This window comes from Diaphorina citri, unplaced genomic scaffold, assembly GCF_000475195.1.
Source record: "Diaphorina citri unplaced genomic scaffold, Diaci psyllid genome assembly version 1.1 scaffold899, whole genome shotgun sequence".
NCBI classification, from domain to species: domain Eukaryota; kingdom Metazoa; phylum Arthropoda; class Insecta; order Hemiptera; family Psyllidae; genus Diaphorina; species Diaphorina citri.
The window spans coordinates 42,910-57,821 of NW_007378330.1; positions in this window are offsets into that span (position 1 = coordinate 42,910).

Consider the following 14,912-nt stretch of genomic DNA (forward strand, 5'->3'; position numbering starts at 1 on the left):
ACACACACACACACACACACACACACACACACACACACACACACACACACACACACACACACACACACACACACACACACACACACACACACACACACACACACACACACACACACACACACACACACACACACACACACACACACACACACACACACACACACACACACACACACACACACACACACACACACACACACACACACACACACACACACACACACACACACACACACACACACACACACACACACACACACACACACACACACACACACACACACACACACACACACACACACACACACACACACACACACACACACACACACACACACACACACACACACACACACACACACACACACACACACACACACACACACACACACACACACACACACACACACACACACACACATCTTTTACAATATCCTTTTCAATCAAACGCTAAACGTATTTTGGTCCACACGATATCATGTCAATTATGTTAGATTCATAATTATTCATTATTCCATTGTTAGATAGGCTTTATCAAAAACCTATAAATATCAATATCTACCACTATACCAGTAATAAAGTACTTTTAGGTAATATGTCTCCTATGGGGAAAGAGATATCATAGGAGACTAATGTGCCATCTCAAACTCACTAGTAAATTTTGGTATCATGTTCAATTAGCCTTTCAGATATTCCAATGGGATGAGAAGCTACATATATCTAAATCTTGTCTTATTTGGTATTTATGCACGCTGAAGTGACAAACATAAAACAAATATGCTCTCATCTATCAAATATTCACATAAAAGTCAAAGCTCCCTTACAGACACTTTCGTTGTTCCCTAATTTAATAGAAAGTCGTGTAATGTACACACCAGATTTCCCCTTCAGTAAGGCGCCATCTTATCTTTCTCGCGCTCTTTCTCTCTCAATAAAAAAGATTGCAAGAGGGTTAAATTAGAGTGTAATTAGATTACCAATAATAATCTAATTAAACATGAAGAAGCACAACGCTCGCATTCGCACTGGTGAAAGAAATGGTGGAGGGAGGGAGAGCAAGAGAAAAGAAAAGAACAGAACAGAGGTTGACAAAACAGAAAAATAACTTGGAATTATACATAAGAGAGAAAGAAATCAAGTTTACTGCACAGCAGATTTCTACCAGACGAAAGAGGGAAAAGGGAGAAATGAATAAAGAGCCAAACTACAAACAAACAGTCTGGTGTGTTTATCTTTGAAGGTTTTTACTCCTGACAAAAGTTTTTTACTTGTGAGAAACGAACAAAAACTCTCTCCCTCTCTCTCTCTTTCACTCTTAGTGAGGGAGTGTCTGGTGTGAACATCACACGACTTTCCTCATCCTATTGAATGATGCTTGTTTTGGGGAAATCCCGAGGAAAAAAAGGACTGGAGTGATATTTTCATAGGAAGTAAAAAAATAACTAGGCTAATTAAAAACCCTGGAAGGATTTTTTCCTACACCTGCTACACCAGACTTCATTACCTGTGTCGTAGTAAGTGCATGTCTTGTCTGATGTATGTGCATTCCTTTAGCAGGGTGAATGGGCGTTCCTAATAGTAAATCTAGTAACCAAACTTTTACAATATCTCTAACCGTTTAGTCGGTATAGCTGAAAACCGCCAAAAAGCGATCAAAATACCGCCAACCGCGGCACCCTAATTAAAAACCTGGAAGGATTTTTTCCTACACCTGCTACACCAGACTTCATTACCTGTGTCGTAGTAAGTGCATGTCTTGTCTGATGCATGTGCTTTCCTTTAGCAGGGTGAATGGGCGTTCCTAGTAAATCTAGTAATATCTAAAGCAGTGTCTAGCTACCTACAAATGGCCCAATCGACAGCGCTTTAAAGTTTCATGTTACCAGCCTAGTTAACTTGGACGGTAGAGCTTCCGCCTTGTAAGCGCCAGGTAGCGGGTTTGATTCCCACCTGGGGCGGATTTTATCCTGAAACAAATGGCCCAATCGACAGCGCTTTAAAGTTTCATGTTACCAGCCTAGTTAACTTGGACGGTAGAGCTTCCGCCTTGTAAGCGCCAGATAGCGGGTTTGATTCCCACCTGGGGCGGATTTTATCCTGAGCGGATAAGGTTCGTTCTCGGAACGGCTGGCTTTTTGCTATCCTGTCTTCTTTCTCTTCGATTTCGGGACGATGAGACCTTAGCAGTTACAGTTCCCTCTATCAAACACAACTTTTTCCCATGTATAAAAATGAAAAATACCAGGGACATTCTATCCTACATACTGTCCTGTATAGGGGTATTATTGCGAGATGTATGCAAAATAAAAGGGGGGATTTTCCCTCATAAAATTGAGGTGTCAAATTCCCCGTTCCAGTCCTTTTTGTTCCCCATTTGACAATGGACGAAAAATCTGATAAAATCCCCAACGTAATTCATACCTCGTTCAAATGAATTGTTCACGTTAATCTTAGCGATAAAAAAAGGTGTGAGAGGAGAATTTATTAGCAAAATTTTGGTGGGTCCATTGTTGGGAAGCTGTTGTGAGTTCGGCCTGACAGCCGGTGTTAAATCCTACTGATAGCGCGCACCGGTAAGCCTAGCTGAAAATTTACAGGGATTTGAACTATGAAGTCGTGAATTGTGTAGGCGGGGGTTCGCTGGCATGCCAGAGATATGCTTGTCATTCAAATTGTCACATTTGTGAACTACATACCAAATTTCAAGTCTCTAGCTCATACCGTTCCCGAGATATTGTTAAATTACACCGAAAACCGCCAACCAAAGCACCGATCTTAACCAAAAGTTTCGTGTCGCATCCTTGTCACATTTCACATCTACATAGCAAATTTCAAGTCTCTAGCTCTTACGGTTCTCGAGATATTTTGTTTACAGACAGACGAGGACCAATGGCTGAAACTTTGGATTTAGGCTCTAGGGACCTCAAAACGTGTTTTGGCACTAAAAACTGACCATCGAAATTTTGACCCGATTACATTACTTTCCTTTCTATAGGATAAGGAAAGTAAAAAGGCAGAAACGAGGGAGATAGGGAAAGGGAGAGGGAAAGAAATAAGAGAGGGAGAGAAAGAGAGGAAAAAGAAGAGAAAAGGCAAGGGCAAGAGACCTCAATCTGAAGGGAATTAAACATTAGTGCGGATTGTTTTTATTTTCCTAAGAATATTTCAATTCTTAAACACTATCTTTGTGTTTTGGTTTGGGTGAGAAAATTCGAGCCATTGGTCCTGTGGTGTGATTGAAATTAAGAGTGTGGGGAAACACTTTTGTTTTGTTTGAGACTCTTTTCGGTAGTTCCCATCGATACTGATAGTTTATTATATTCGCAATTTTCAAGTGTTAATTTTATTGATGTTTTAACAAGAATATAACAAAATGTTTATTGTTTTCATATTTTGCTTAGCGTGTAATCAAATAAATAAATAAATAATTCTAATATCGTTCATGCATTTGCATCAAATATGTGTCTTTAAGTTCCTTCTTCTTTATTTTCAAACTTCAAACCATCCAGTATTTATTATTATTATTTTTTTTATTTATTTATTTTTTTTGTGAAACTTCAATGCCCCTATCTGTTTCGTCAGAGCTTTCTGCATATTCTTTGTCATCGCTCAGTTTTTCTCCAATTTAAATTTCTTCTTGTAAATAATGTTCTTCATATTTTTCCACACCTCTTTGCCTGCACAAAATTTATTTTCGGTGTCTTTCCCCAATTTCTTTTTTCTTTCCTACTTATTATTTCGAATATATTCTGTCTCGTTTTACTTACTTCAATGTTTTCAGTTCTAACAATGTTTCTTTTCGCCATTTGTTCTCACAAGTTCTTTTCCCTGGATTTTTCATTTATTTTGCATACGGTAAAATACGTAGGTAACATTTCATTGCAACTTTCTTTCTTTTTCCATTGTCTTATTCACTGTATTTTATTTTCATTTTTCATTATTCTCTTTTTATTTATCGCGATCAACTTTTTGAGTGCGCGATCGTGTCTGCTCAAAACACAATAACATGTTGAAACACAGAGAGAAAACGGAGTAAATTGAACAAATGAATAGCACGAGAGAGGTTTTTGTACAAAAATATCCTTTCTAATAATATTTATGAAACAAAAGAGTAGAAGAAAAAATAAAGAAAATTCAAAATAATCCCAACAAAAAGAGATACATAAATCTTTTCAGCTTTTCTATAGCCCAGGATCTCCATTGTTGAATACCTTCATAGGTTACCATTTGATGTTTGCTTTGTGCTGGGTACAAATGAGAAAAGTCAAGTGAACGGAAAGGTTGGCAGGGTTTTCCGCAATTTTCAGGTGTTGTCCGCAGAGTGACCTTTTAACCTGTTCATTTTTATTTCGACCTACAAAGGCATGGAAACCAACTTTGTACAGTTCAGCCGTGAATGAGATATTATCATCCCCAACATCTCCACTAAATTTAGAGACAATCTCTCTTTGAGTTCCGCTCTCACATTTCTTCAAATGAGCCCATTTGTTCTTCTAGAGCCCAATTTTTCTTTTTCTTCACCTTTTCCCGTGTGCAGACGGGGTCGGCGTTTTTCGTCAGCCCTTAATCAGCCCTAACTAGGGTGATCGCTTTGGGCTGACATTTGGTTCGCCGCCGATCCCAATATCTTATCATGTCCGGGACAGAAATCATAATAGAAGTTGAACTTATAAAAGTCCCCAAATGGAGTTGAACTTTTAAAGGTCCCCAAAAATTTGGGCTGACATTTGGTTCGCCGCCGATCCCAATATCTTATCATGTCCGGGACAGAAATCATACTAGAAGTTGAACTTATAAAAGTCCCCAAATGGAGTTGAACTTTTAAAGGTCCCCAAAAAATTCGAGCACCACTCTGTAGATTCGTTAGAATCTAAATATTTGAACTTTATGAGAGGGGGATCAGCGACAAAGTGGAGGGATTAAAAATATTCGCATGCAAATGTCAAACAATTAACCAGCACCAGTTGTGTAGGCAAGTAAAAACTTTGCTAATCAGCAAGTCAGCAGTTATGTAAAGTTTTCTTCGCCTCCGCGCGCTTCGTCTGACGGGGACAAATTTTAACACTCGGGTCTAGGGGTCCACAGTGCACGGATTGTTAAGGCGTGAGGCGCTTTTATACTGAGGCATGCTGCAGTGAAGCATGTTTCAAGACGACATGTGGCACACTCAAAGATCATATCAATCCAATGCAAAATATTTTATCAAGAAAATCCTCGCTTCATACCGATCCCGAGTTGGTAAACCCCAGCATAAAAGTTGTCGCATATTATTTTAAAAGTACACTATAGACACCTTTCACAAATTAGGCCCAGAGTCGGTAACAGAGCAGAAGACCTGTAAGGTCTCGTGGACCCTAGTGCATTGAATTCAAGTGCAGCACGAGAAGCTTCGCAATGCACTAGATCAGCGGTTTTCAACCTTTTTTCACCCGCGTACCCCTTGGGTACCCGTATTTAATCTCACGTACCCCGCCACCATCACAATAAGTACCGGGTACCCATACCTAGGTTGATGTGTACCGTTATTACTGAGTTCTAAACACAATCAATACATTTTGAAAAAAATTCAGTACCCTGAGGTCAAATTCAGTACTTTTTTGTGGGCTGTACTGCACTGATAAGCCGTCAATATTGAACCTTTGCTTTTGATATTCTTCTGTCCGCTATTACCTACTCAATTCTTTTTCGCGTACCCCCGGTTGAAAATCGCTGCACTAGATAAAGTTCTCTAGGATAGGTATTCAAGTGTGGGTTTTTTCCCTGCTTTAGTTCGTTCCTTTTCATCTCCTCTTGTACATTCTCCTCTCCTATTTTCCTATCTAGTCGTTCTTCTCTGGAGATTCCACTTGCTCTTCCTCTGAACATCGAATACCCATTATTTACTTCCTCCTCCTCCTTCTTCTTCTCATCCTTCCCCAGACTCCCACCAGTCGTTTTTCTCTTCCTTCATATTTCCCCGGCTTCCATATCTATCTAAAACACAGCACACAGTATGCACAGCTTTGTTCTATTTATCTACGAGTTTGCATATGATATGAGTCTAATTCCTCTTCAAATACAATTTGTTCTCTGCTGTTCAAATACAAGCGTTTGGTCAATTTCAATATGCATGTCCTGAACCGTATTCCTGATATCAGGTTTATTCAACATGTGAATTAGATAGGGAATTTCAGCAAAATCCTAAAATTCTCGCAAATGTCAAACAATTAACCAGCACCAGTTGTGTAGGCAAGTAAAAACTTTGCTAATCAGCAAGTCAGCAGTTATGTAAAGTTTTCTCCGCGCGCTTCGTCTGACGGGGACAAATTTTAACACTCGGGTCTAGGGGTCCACAGTGCACGGATTGTTAAGGCGTGAGGCGCTTTTATACTGAGGCATGCTGCAGTGAAGCATGTTTCAAGGCGACATGTGGCACGCTCAAAGATCATATCAATCCGATGCAAAATATTTTATCAAGAAAATCCTCGCTTCATACCGATCCCGAGTTGGTAAACCCCAGCATAAAAGTTGTAGCATATTATTTTAAAAGTACACTATAGACACCTTTCACAAATTAGGCCCAGAGTCGGTAACAGAGCAGAAGGCCTGTAGGGTCTCGTGGACCCTAAGGCATGGGATTCAAGTGCAGCACGAGAAGCTTCGCAATGCACTAGATAAAGTTCTCTAGGATAGGTATTCAAGTGTGGGTTTTTTCCCTGCTTTATAGTTTACACACACACACACACACACACACACACACACACACACACACACACACACACACACACACACACACACACACACACACACACACATCTTTTACAATATCCTTTTCAATCAAACGCTAAACGTATTTTGGTCCACACGATATCATGTCAATTATGTTAGATTCATAATTATTCATTATTCCATTGTTAGATAGGCTTTATCAAAAAGCCTATAAATATCAATATCTACCACTATACCAGTAATAAAGTACTTTTAGGTAATATGTCTCCTATGGGGAAAGAGATATCATAGGAGACTAATGTGCCATCTCAAACTCATTAGTAAATTTTGGTATCATGTTCAATTAGCCTTTCAGATATTCCAATGGGATGAGAAGCTACATATATCTAAATCTTGTCTTATTTGGTATTTATGCACGCTGAAGTGACAAACATAAAACAAATATGCTCTCATCTATCAAATATTCACATAAAAGTCAAAGCTCCCTTACAGACACTTTCGTTGTTCCCTAATTTAATAGAAAGTCGTGTAATGTACACACCAGATTTCCCCTTCAGTAAGGCGCCATCTTATCTTTCTCGCGCTCTTTCTCTCTCAATAAAAAAGATTGCAAGAGGGTTAAATTAGAGTGTAATTAGATTACCAATAATAATCTAATTAAACATGAAGAAGCACAACGCTCGCATTCGCACTGGTGAAAGAAATGGTGGAGGGAGGGAGAGCAAGAGAAAAGAAAAGAACAGAACAGAGGTTGACAAAACAGAAAAATAACTTGGAATTATACATAAGAGAGAAAGAAATCAAGTTTACTGCACAGCAGATTTCTACCAGACGAAAGAGGGAAAAGGGAGAAATGAATAAAGAGCCAAACTACAAACAAACAGTCTGGTGTGTTTATCTTTGAAGGTTTTTACTCCTGACAAAAGTTTTTTACTTGTGAGAAACGAACAAAAACTCTCTCCCTCTCTCTCTCTTTCACTCTTAGTGAGGGAGTGTCTGGTGTGAACATCACACGACTTTCCTCATCCTATTGAATGATGCTTGTTTTGGGTGTTCTTGTTCCTATAGCCAAACTTTTACAATATCTCTAACCGTTTAGTCGGTATAGCTGAAAACCGCCAAAAAGCGATCAAAATACCGCCAACCGCGGCACCCATCTCAACCAAACGTTTTGAGTTGCATCCTTGTCACATTTGTGAACTACATACCAAATTTCAAGTCTCTAGCTCATACCGTTCCCGAGATATTGTTAAATTACACCGAAAACCGCCAACCAAAGCACCGATCTTAACCAAAAGTTTCGTGTCGCATCCTTGTCACATTTCACATCTACATAGCAAATTTCAAGTCTCTAGCTCTTACGGTTCTCGAGATATTTTGTTTACAGACAGACGGACACACACACGGACCAATGGCTGAAACTTTGGATTTAGGCTCTAGGGACCTCAAAACGTGTTTTGGCACTAAAAACTGACCATCGAAATTTTGACCCGATTACATTACTTTCCTTCCTATAGGATAAGGAAAGTAAAAAGTGAAAAAAAAAAAAAAAATCTTCTTCTTAGCAGCACAGAAGCGAACTTAATTTTTTCCTGTAATGTAAATTTCACACCTACTTTTCCATCACTTTTCTCCCTCCTAAATCCCTTGTTTAAAGAAAATTGTTTGCAGATTTATCGTGCTCCAAAGAACAGTATAGGGAAGAAGCAGGAAGTTGAGAAGTGAAGAGAGGAGAAAAGATGGAGGGGGGATATAGAGATAAAGAGAGTAAAAAAGAAAAAGAAAGGAGAGGTAAAGTAAAGAGGGGGGGAAGTAAGCGATAAAGAGAGAGAGAAGATTATATTTTGGGAAAAAGTTGATAAAAGTGGATTACAAGATAATAGTACAGTCAAATCTGGATAATGAGAGAACTGACTGCCTCGTTAGTTTGGAACTTAAAGCATCTGCCTTGTGAACGCTAGATCGCGGGTTCGATTACTGCCCAGGGCGAATGTTATCCTAAACGGATAAGGTTCGTTCTCGGAACGGCTGGCTTTTTGCTATCCTGTCTTCTTTCTCTTCGATTTCGGGACGATGAGACCTTAGCAGTTACAGTTCCCTCTATGAAACACAATTTTTTCCCATGTATAAAAATGAAATACCAGGGACATTCTATCCTATATACTGTCCTGTATAGGGGTATTATTGCGAGATGTATGCAAAATAAAACGGGGGATTTTCCCTCATAAAATTGAGGTGTCAAAATTCCCCGTTCCAGTCCTTTTTGTTCCCCATTTGACAATGGACGAAAAATCTGATAAAATCCCCAACGTAATTCATACCTCGTTCAAATGAATTGTTCACGTTAATCTTAGCGATCAAGTAGCCCATCAGTGGTATTGGTAGAACCATCAGCTGGTTTGCTTATAGACACCGCTATTTCGAAGATACAGGAGGAGGAGGAGTTATTGTTGGATAGTAGAATGTATCACAAATTTCCAACAATCTGTTCTATCAATCTTCAGTAGGTGCTGACTAAGAGAAAGATAAGAAAGAGAAAAGGACCCAAAGCCAAAGCAGAAAGATGAACGGATAAAACCGGTAGGCAGGTAGGGAATATGGGAGAATGATAGGATGGATGGGTAACTTGTCGATGGGAGTGATTAGTACGTGCTCAAGGGGAATGAGACGGCTCTTCAGCATCTCCTATGATCCTCAATAATACGATCAATTATTTTACTCGTAATATATCTGATTGTGGTGATATCCCACATAAAAATGTGAAGAGGCTTCCAGATTCACCATTTGATTAGATTAGACAAATTCTGAGAGGTCTACAAAAGCCTCAATGCAAAAGGTCATCAAGCTTCCATACTTGCAGGAGAAAATAATCACTATAAAGTTACATTTCCATACGAAAATGAATAATTTCTTTTTCTACCTAGCCTCTTGAAAAACCTCAACTATCTATTAACGATTAACACCTACGATAGATTTCCATACGAAAATAAATAATTTCTTTTTCTACCTAGCCTCTTGAAAAACCTCAACTATCTATTAACGATTAACACCTACGATCAATCAAAAAGGTCAATTGGGAAAAAATTTCGGCGAATTTTTCCGTCAGCGAAAAATTTCGCGATCGCGACTATTTCCTCGCGTTATTCGTAAGAGCAGAAATTTGACTGAACTTCAGCACCCCGAGATAGGTCTGATCAGCTTGCGAGTTCGAAACATACTGACGACAAAAGCTTCACTTTTCCGAGTTTCCTCAAATCAATGACGTCACATAGAGCTTTGGGGAGTGACTTGCGTGATGTCGAAAAACTGCTATGAAAATAGAGGAGTAATTTTTTACAACCAATTTTTCTCTTCGTCAATTTCGCTCGTATTGTTTTCATTAGTATGTGTAGGAGGTGTGATTGGAAATTTGATGTTTAAAAAGCTTCACTTTTCCGAGTTTCCTCAAATCAATGACGTCACATAGAGCTTTGGGGAGTGACTTGCGTGATGTCGAAAAACTGCTATAAAAATAGAGGAGTAATTTTTTACAACCAATTTTTCTCTTCGTCAATTTCGCTCGTATTGTTTTCATTAGTATATGTAGGAGGTGTGATTGGAAATTTGTTCTGTTTTTTTACTCCTTGGGTTGGGGGGTGGGTTTGGAAATTTTTTTTTTTTTTTTTTTTTTTTTTTTTTTTTTATTCCTTCATTAAATTTCCTCAGATGGATGGTTGATTTTTTTCTCAATAAAATGCTAGTAATGTGGAGTATCATATGGTACTGATCCGCTGATTTACATATTATATTGAGGGATGCGCGACTGTGGGTTCACACATAAAATAAATATGTTTGGTTTTATAACACTAACAGAGATCTCAAGTTAAAAGCAAACCCATTTACTTACACGCCACTGGTGGAGATTCTTCACACCTATCCTCCCCCACTGTCATTCCCCACCTCCACCGATTTTGAAAATTTGGACCGATTGCAATACTTTCTCATTACCTTGTATAGGTTCCCTATACGTAAGGGTAATAGAAAGTAAAAAAAGGTGTGAGAGGAGAATTTATTAGCAAAATTTTGGTGGGTCCATTGTTGGGAAGCTGTTGTGAGGTCGGCCTGACAGTCGGTGTTAAATCCTACTGATAGCGCGCACCGGTAAGCCTAGCTGAAAATTTACAGGGATTTGAACTATGAAGTCGCGAATTGTGTAGGCGGGGGTTCGCTGGCATGCCAGAGATATGCTTGTCATTCAAATGTAGAAATCTCGAACTAATTTCTCATTCCACCCCATAGCTCCACTAGATAACATTTCGACATTTTTTTGGTATTTAGAGGAGGGTAAAACCAAAAGATTGGCCGACCTATATTTAAATTATAAGATCAAAAACTGCAACAAAAAATTCAAGGAGATTTTCAGCATAAGTAATTTGATTAATCAGAAAAATAAGAGAGAAGGAGAAGAAATAATGAGAAAGAAGAAGAAGGAATTTGAATAAGTAATTGGCAACAAAAAATTCAAGGAGATTTTCAGCATAAGTAATTTGATTAATCAAAAAAATAAGAGAGAAGGAGAAGAAATAATGAGAAAGAATAAGAAGGAATTTGAATAAGTAATTGGGGATAGTTGAAGACTCAAGGAATATAGGATCAGAGGGATGGAAGGGAAGGGAGAAAGCGAGCGAAAAGTGTGAAGCTCTAGAAAGAAAAAAGCTGAATGATATTTGATACTTTTGTCCCTTCCTTATTGTAGACCTCCACCGACAAGTTAAGTTAGCCACATATTTTTTATTGAATTGGAAAAGAATTATTTAATAACACGGATATGCTGAGGGTAAATAATTTCCTCTCAATAAAATAAAATACAATAGGTGAGATAACAGGAATTCTATCTGTAAAAGGCCGTTTTGTAATACAACGATGAAACTGTACCAATCTCATTAATCTAATGTGAATTTCGAGTTTTCATTCGACAATTTTACATTTCCTTCGTCTCTTTGTCCTTATTTTTTAGATCTGTCGGGAAAGTGACACGTTTTTTATACAGGTGTTTATACGCTCTCCGGGTAAAAATCGGGAAATCCGTATTTTTTCACCATTTTGCTAGTTTGTACCGTATATGCCGAAAAAAAAGTTGGCAACCCTATAGAAGACATTAAACATCTATACTCGAATGATCTGTATGATCAAATTAATTTTTCCAGAGATTTCCCCATAGTTATGTGCCAATAGGCTTCAAATTCGCTACACTTGCCTCGCCCCATATGGAGAAGAGACAATTTCAATCTGAGAAAAACTCGAAAAGGTGGTACCTATAGAACTTTTTTATTTTAATGGCTTTGTTTAAAATGGCAGGATTCTCTAAAAGGAGCTCTTCCACCCAGCCACAAAAAAATACACGTTAAAAATCCTGGAAATCCTCATAGTTCAAGAAAACATACTCGAAATCAAGTCCAATGTTCAACATCAACTCGTTTGGGACGTTTTTCCTTGAAATTTTCAACTGAATGTTGAATTTTTCAATTTTTCCGGATGATAGAAGACATTAAACATCTATACTCGAATGATCTGTATGATCAAATTAATTTTTCCAGAGATATTTCCCCATAGTTATGTGCCAATAGGCTTCAAATTCGCTACACTTGCCTCGCTAATACATGACATCTAAATCCATCTAAGTGCCACCTGAATAAAACTGTGCCACCACCCTGTAGGCAAAATATTTACGGAAAGTTTCTATTTTATTTCGCCTGACACATGAATTTATTTTCACTCCTATATTTATTATTTTTCGGACAAGGAAAACTCTTCTCCGTCTGGAAATCTCATTTTATTTGAGAGATATGACACCTATAGGTACATATGCAGCAGATAGATTAGTTTTCCTTTTTCGAGTGCCAGCGTTTTAGTATCTTGCTTTTATAATTCTCTTTTCTCTCATCGTAACATCAAATAACTATGGGTATTAATAATGTTAATTAAAATTAATTAAATTATCATAGGTTGTTCAAAAATGAAGAGCATGAGAGGAGAAGAAAACTTTATACATATTTTTTTTCATGATTTTCTACATATTTCTTTTTCCCTCTCTTTCGACCTCTCCTAAGCAGCACATCTGCCTTCTAAACCCTAGGTCGCGGGTTCGTTCCGGTCTGCCTGGTGCGACCGTTCTCTAATCGACTGGCTTTTTCCTATCCTGTCCTATTACTCTTCGATTTATTTTTTCAATCCCTCTTAATCCATTATTATCTCAGCCTGTCTCTTTCTCGACTCATCCCCTCTTCTATCTCTCTTAATTAGTATGTATAGGTATGTGCATGTACTATGTACCTACTTAATTTCGAAAAAGGAAATTGAAAAACATCGCTCTCGTGAAAAAAGTAAGAGAAAGCAAAGGAAATTAATCTGGTGAAACTTGAAAAAAAATTTTTCAATCCCTCTTAATCCATTATTATCTCAGCCTGTCTCTTTCTCGACTCATCCCCTCTTCTATCTCTCTTAATTAGTATGTATACCTATGTGCATGTACTATATGTACTTAATTTCGAAAAAGGAAATTGAAAAACATCGCTCTCGTGAAAAAAGTAAGAGAAAGCAAAGGAAATTAATCTGGGTGAAACTTGAAAAAGATACCCGAAAAACTTGGCAGTTGTAATGGAATATCTACTTCCAAACGCAGTCAAAGACACAAGAGTTCCCACCCCGAAAAAGGAATTTAGCTAGAAAGGCAAAGGAATTGAGCTAGAAAAGCAAAGAGAAAGAGAGAATATTTCAATGACGAAAACGGAAATTGAAAGTACGTCAACTTGTGTGTATGGGGAGGAAAGTAGGAAACCGTCCGGAAATGTAAGAGTACAAAAACTCAGGGGGCACTCCATAACTGATAGCAACCTGTGAGAGCACAGTATGAACTTGAGATCCACATTTGCAGTCTTTGTAAAACGGGTTTCATTCCTGCTCGGGGCGAAATTTATCCTAAACAGATAGGTAAGTTTCATACACAAAATGCCCACTCAAAGGCGAAGGTTTAGGTGTAAGGGCAAAACAGCCCTGAAGGATGGGTTAAGCTTCTACCGATCTAAGGTTCGTCCTCGGGACGGCCGGCTTTCTCCACATTCCTTCGATTTCGGGACGATGTAATCTCCGTTGTTACAGGATCCTCGATCAAACCTCTTGAAAGAACAAAAAAAAAATTGTTAGGTATCTTGAAATTCTTAAACTCAGAGGTAGACGAAAAGCCACGCAAAATAAACGTAATATCCTGAACAATAGACAATATTGTACAGGTAGATAACTTATTTCTATTACAGGAATAAAGGTGGAGAAAAGAAGGAAGGGAGGGAGAGAGAACTCAAGTAGGCAAACGGCGTGTGGGGGGGGGGGGAGGAGGAGGAGGAGGAGGAGGAGAAGAAGAAGGAGAAGGAGAAGGAGAAGGAGAAGGAGAAGAAGGAGAAGAAGAAGAAGAAGGAGAAGGAGGAGAAGAAGAAGGAGAAGGGGAAGAAGAAGGGGAAGAAGAAGAAGAAGAAGAAGGAGGAGAAGGAGAAGGAATACATGACATCTAAAGCCATCTAAGTGCCACCTGAATAAAACTGTGCCACCACCCTGTAGGCAAAATATTTACGGAAAGTTTCTATTTTATTTCGCCTGACACATGAATTTATTTTCGCTCCTATATTTATTATTTTTCGGACAAGGAAAACTCTTCTCCGCCTGGAAATCTCATTTTACATTGTCTTTTGAGAGATATGACACCTATACAGCAGGTACTTAGATTAGTTTTCCTTTCTCGAGTTCCAGCGTTTTAGTATCTTGCTTTTATAATTCTCTTTTCTCTCATCGTAACATCAAATAACTATAGGTATTAATAATGTTAATTAAAATTAATTAAACTATCATAGGTTGTTCAAATGAAGAGCATGAGAGGAGAAGAAAACTTTATACATATTTTTTCACGATTTTCTACATATTTCTTTTTCCCTCTCTTTCGACCTCTCCTAAGCAGCACATCTGCCTTCTAAGCCCTAGGTCGCGGGTTCGTTCCCGTCTGCCTGGTGCGACCGTTCTCTAATTGACTGGCTTTTTCCTATCCTGTCCTATTACTCTTCGATTTATTTTTTCAATCCCTCTTAATCCATTATTATCTCAGCCTGTCTCTTTCTCGACTCATCCCCTCTTCTATCTCTCTTAATTAGTATGTATAGGTATGTGCATGTACTATGTAC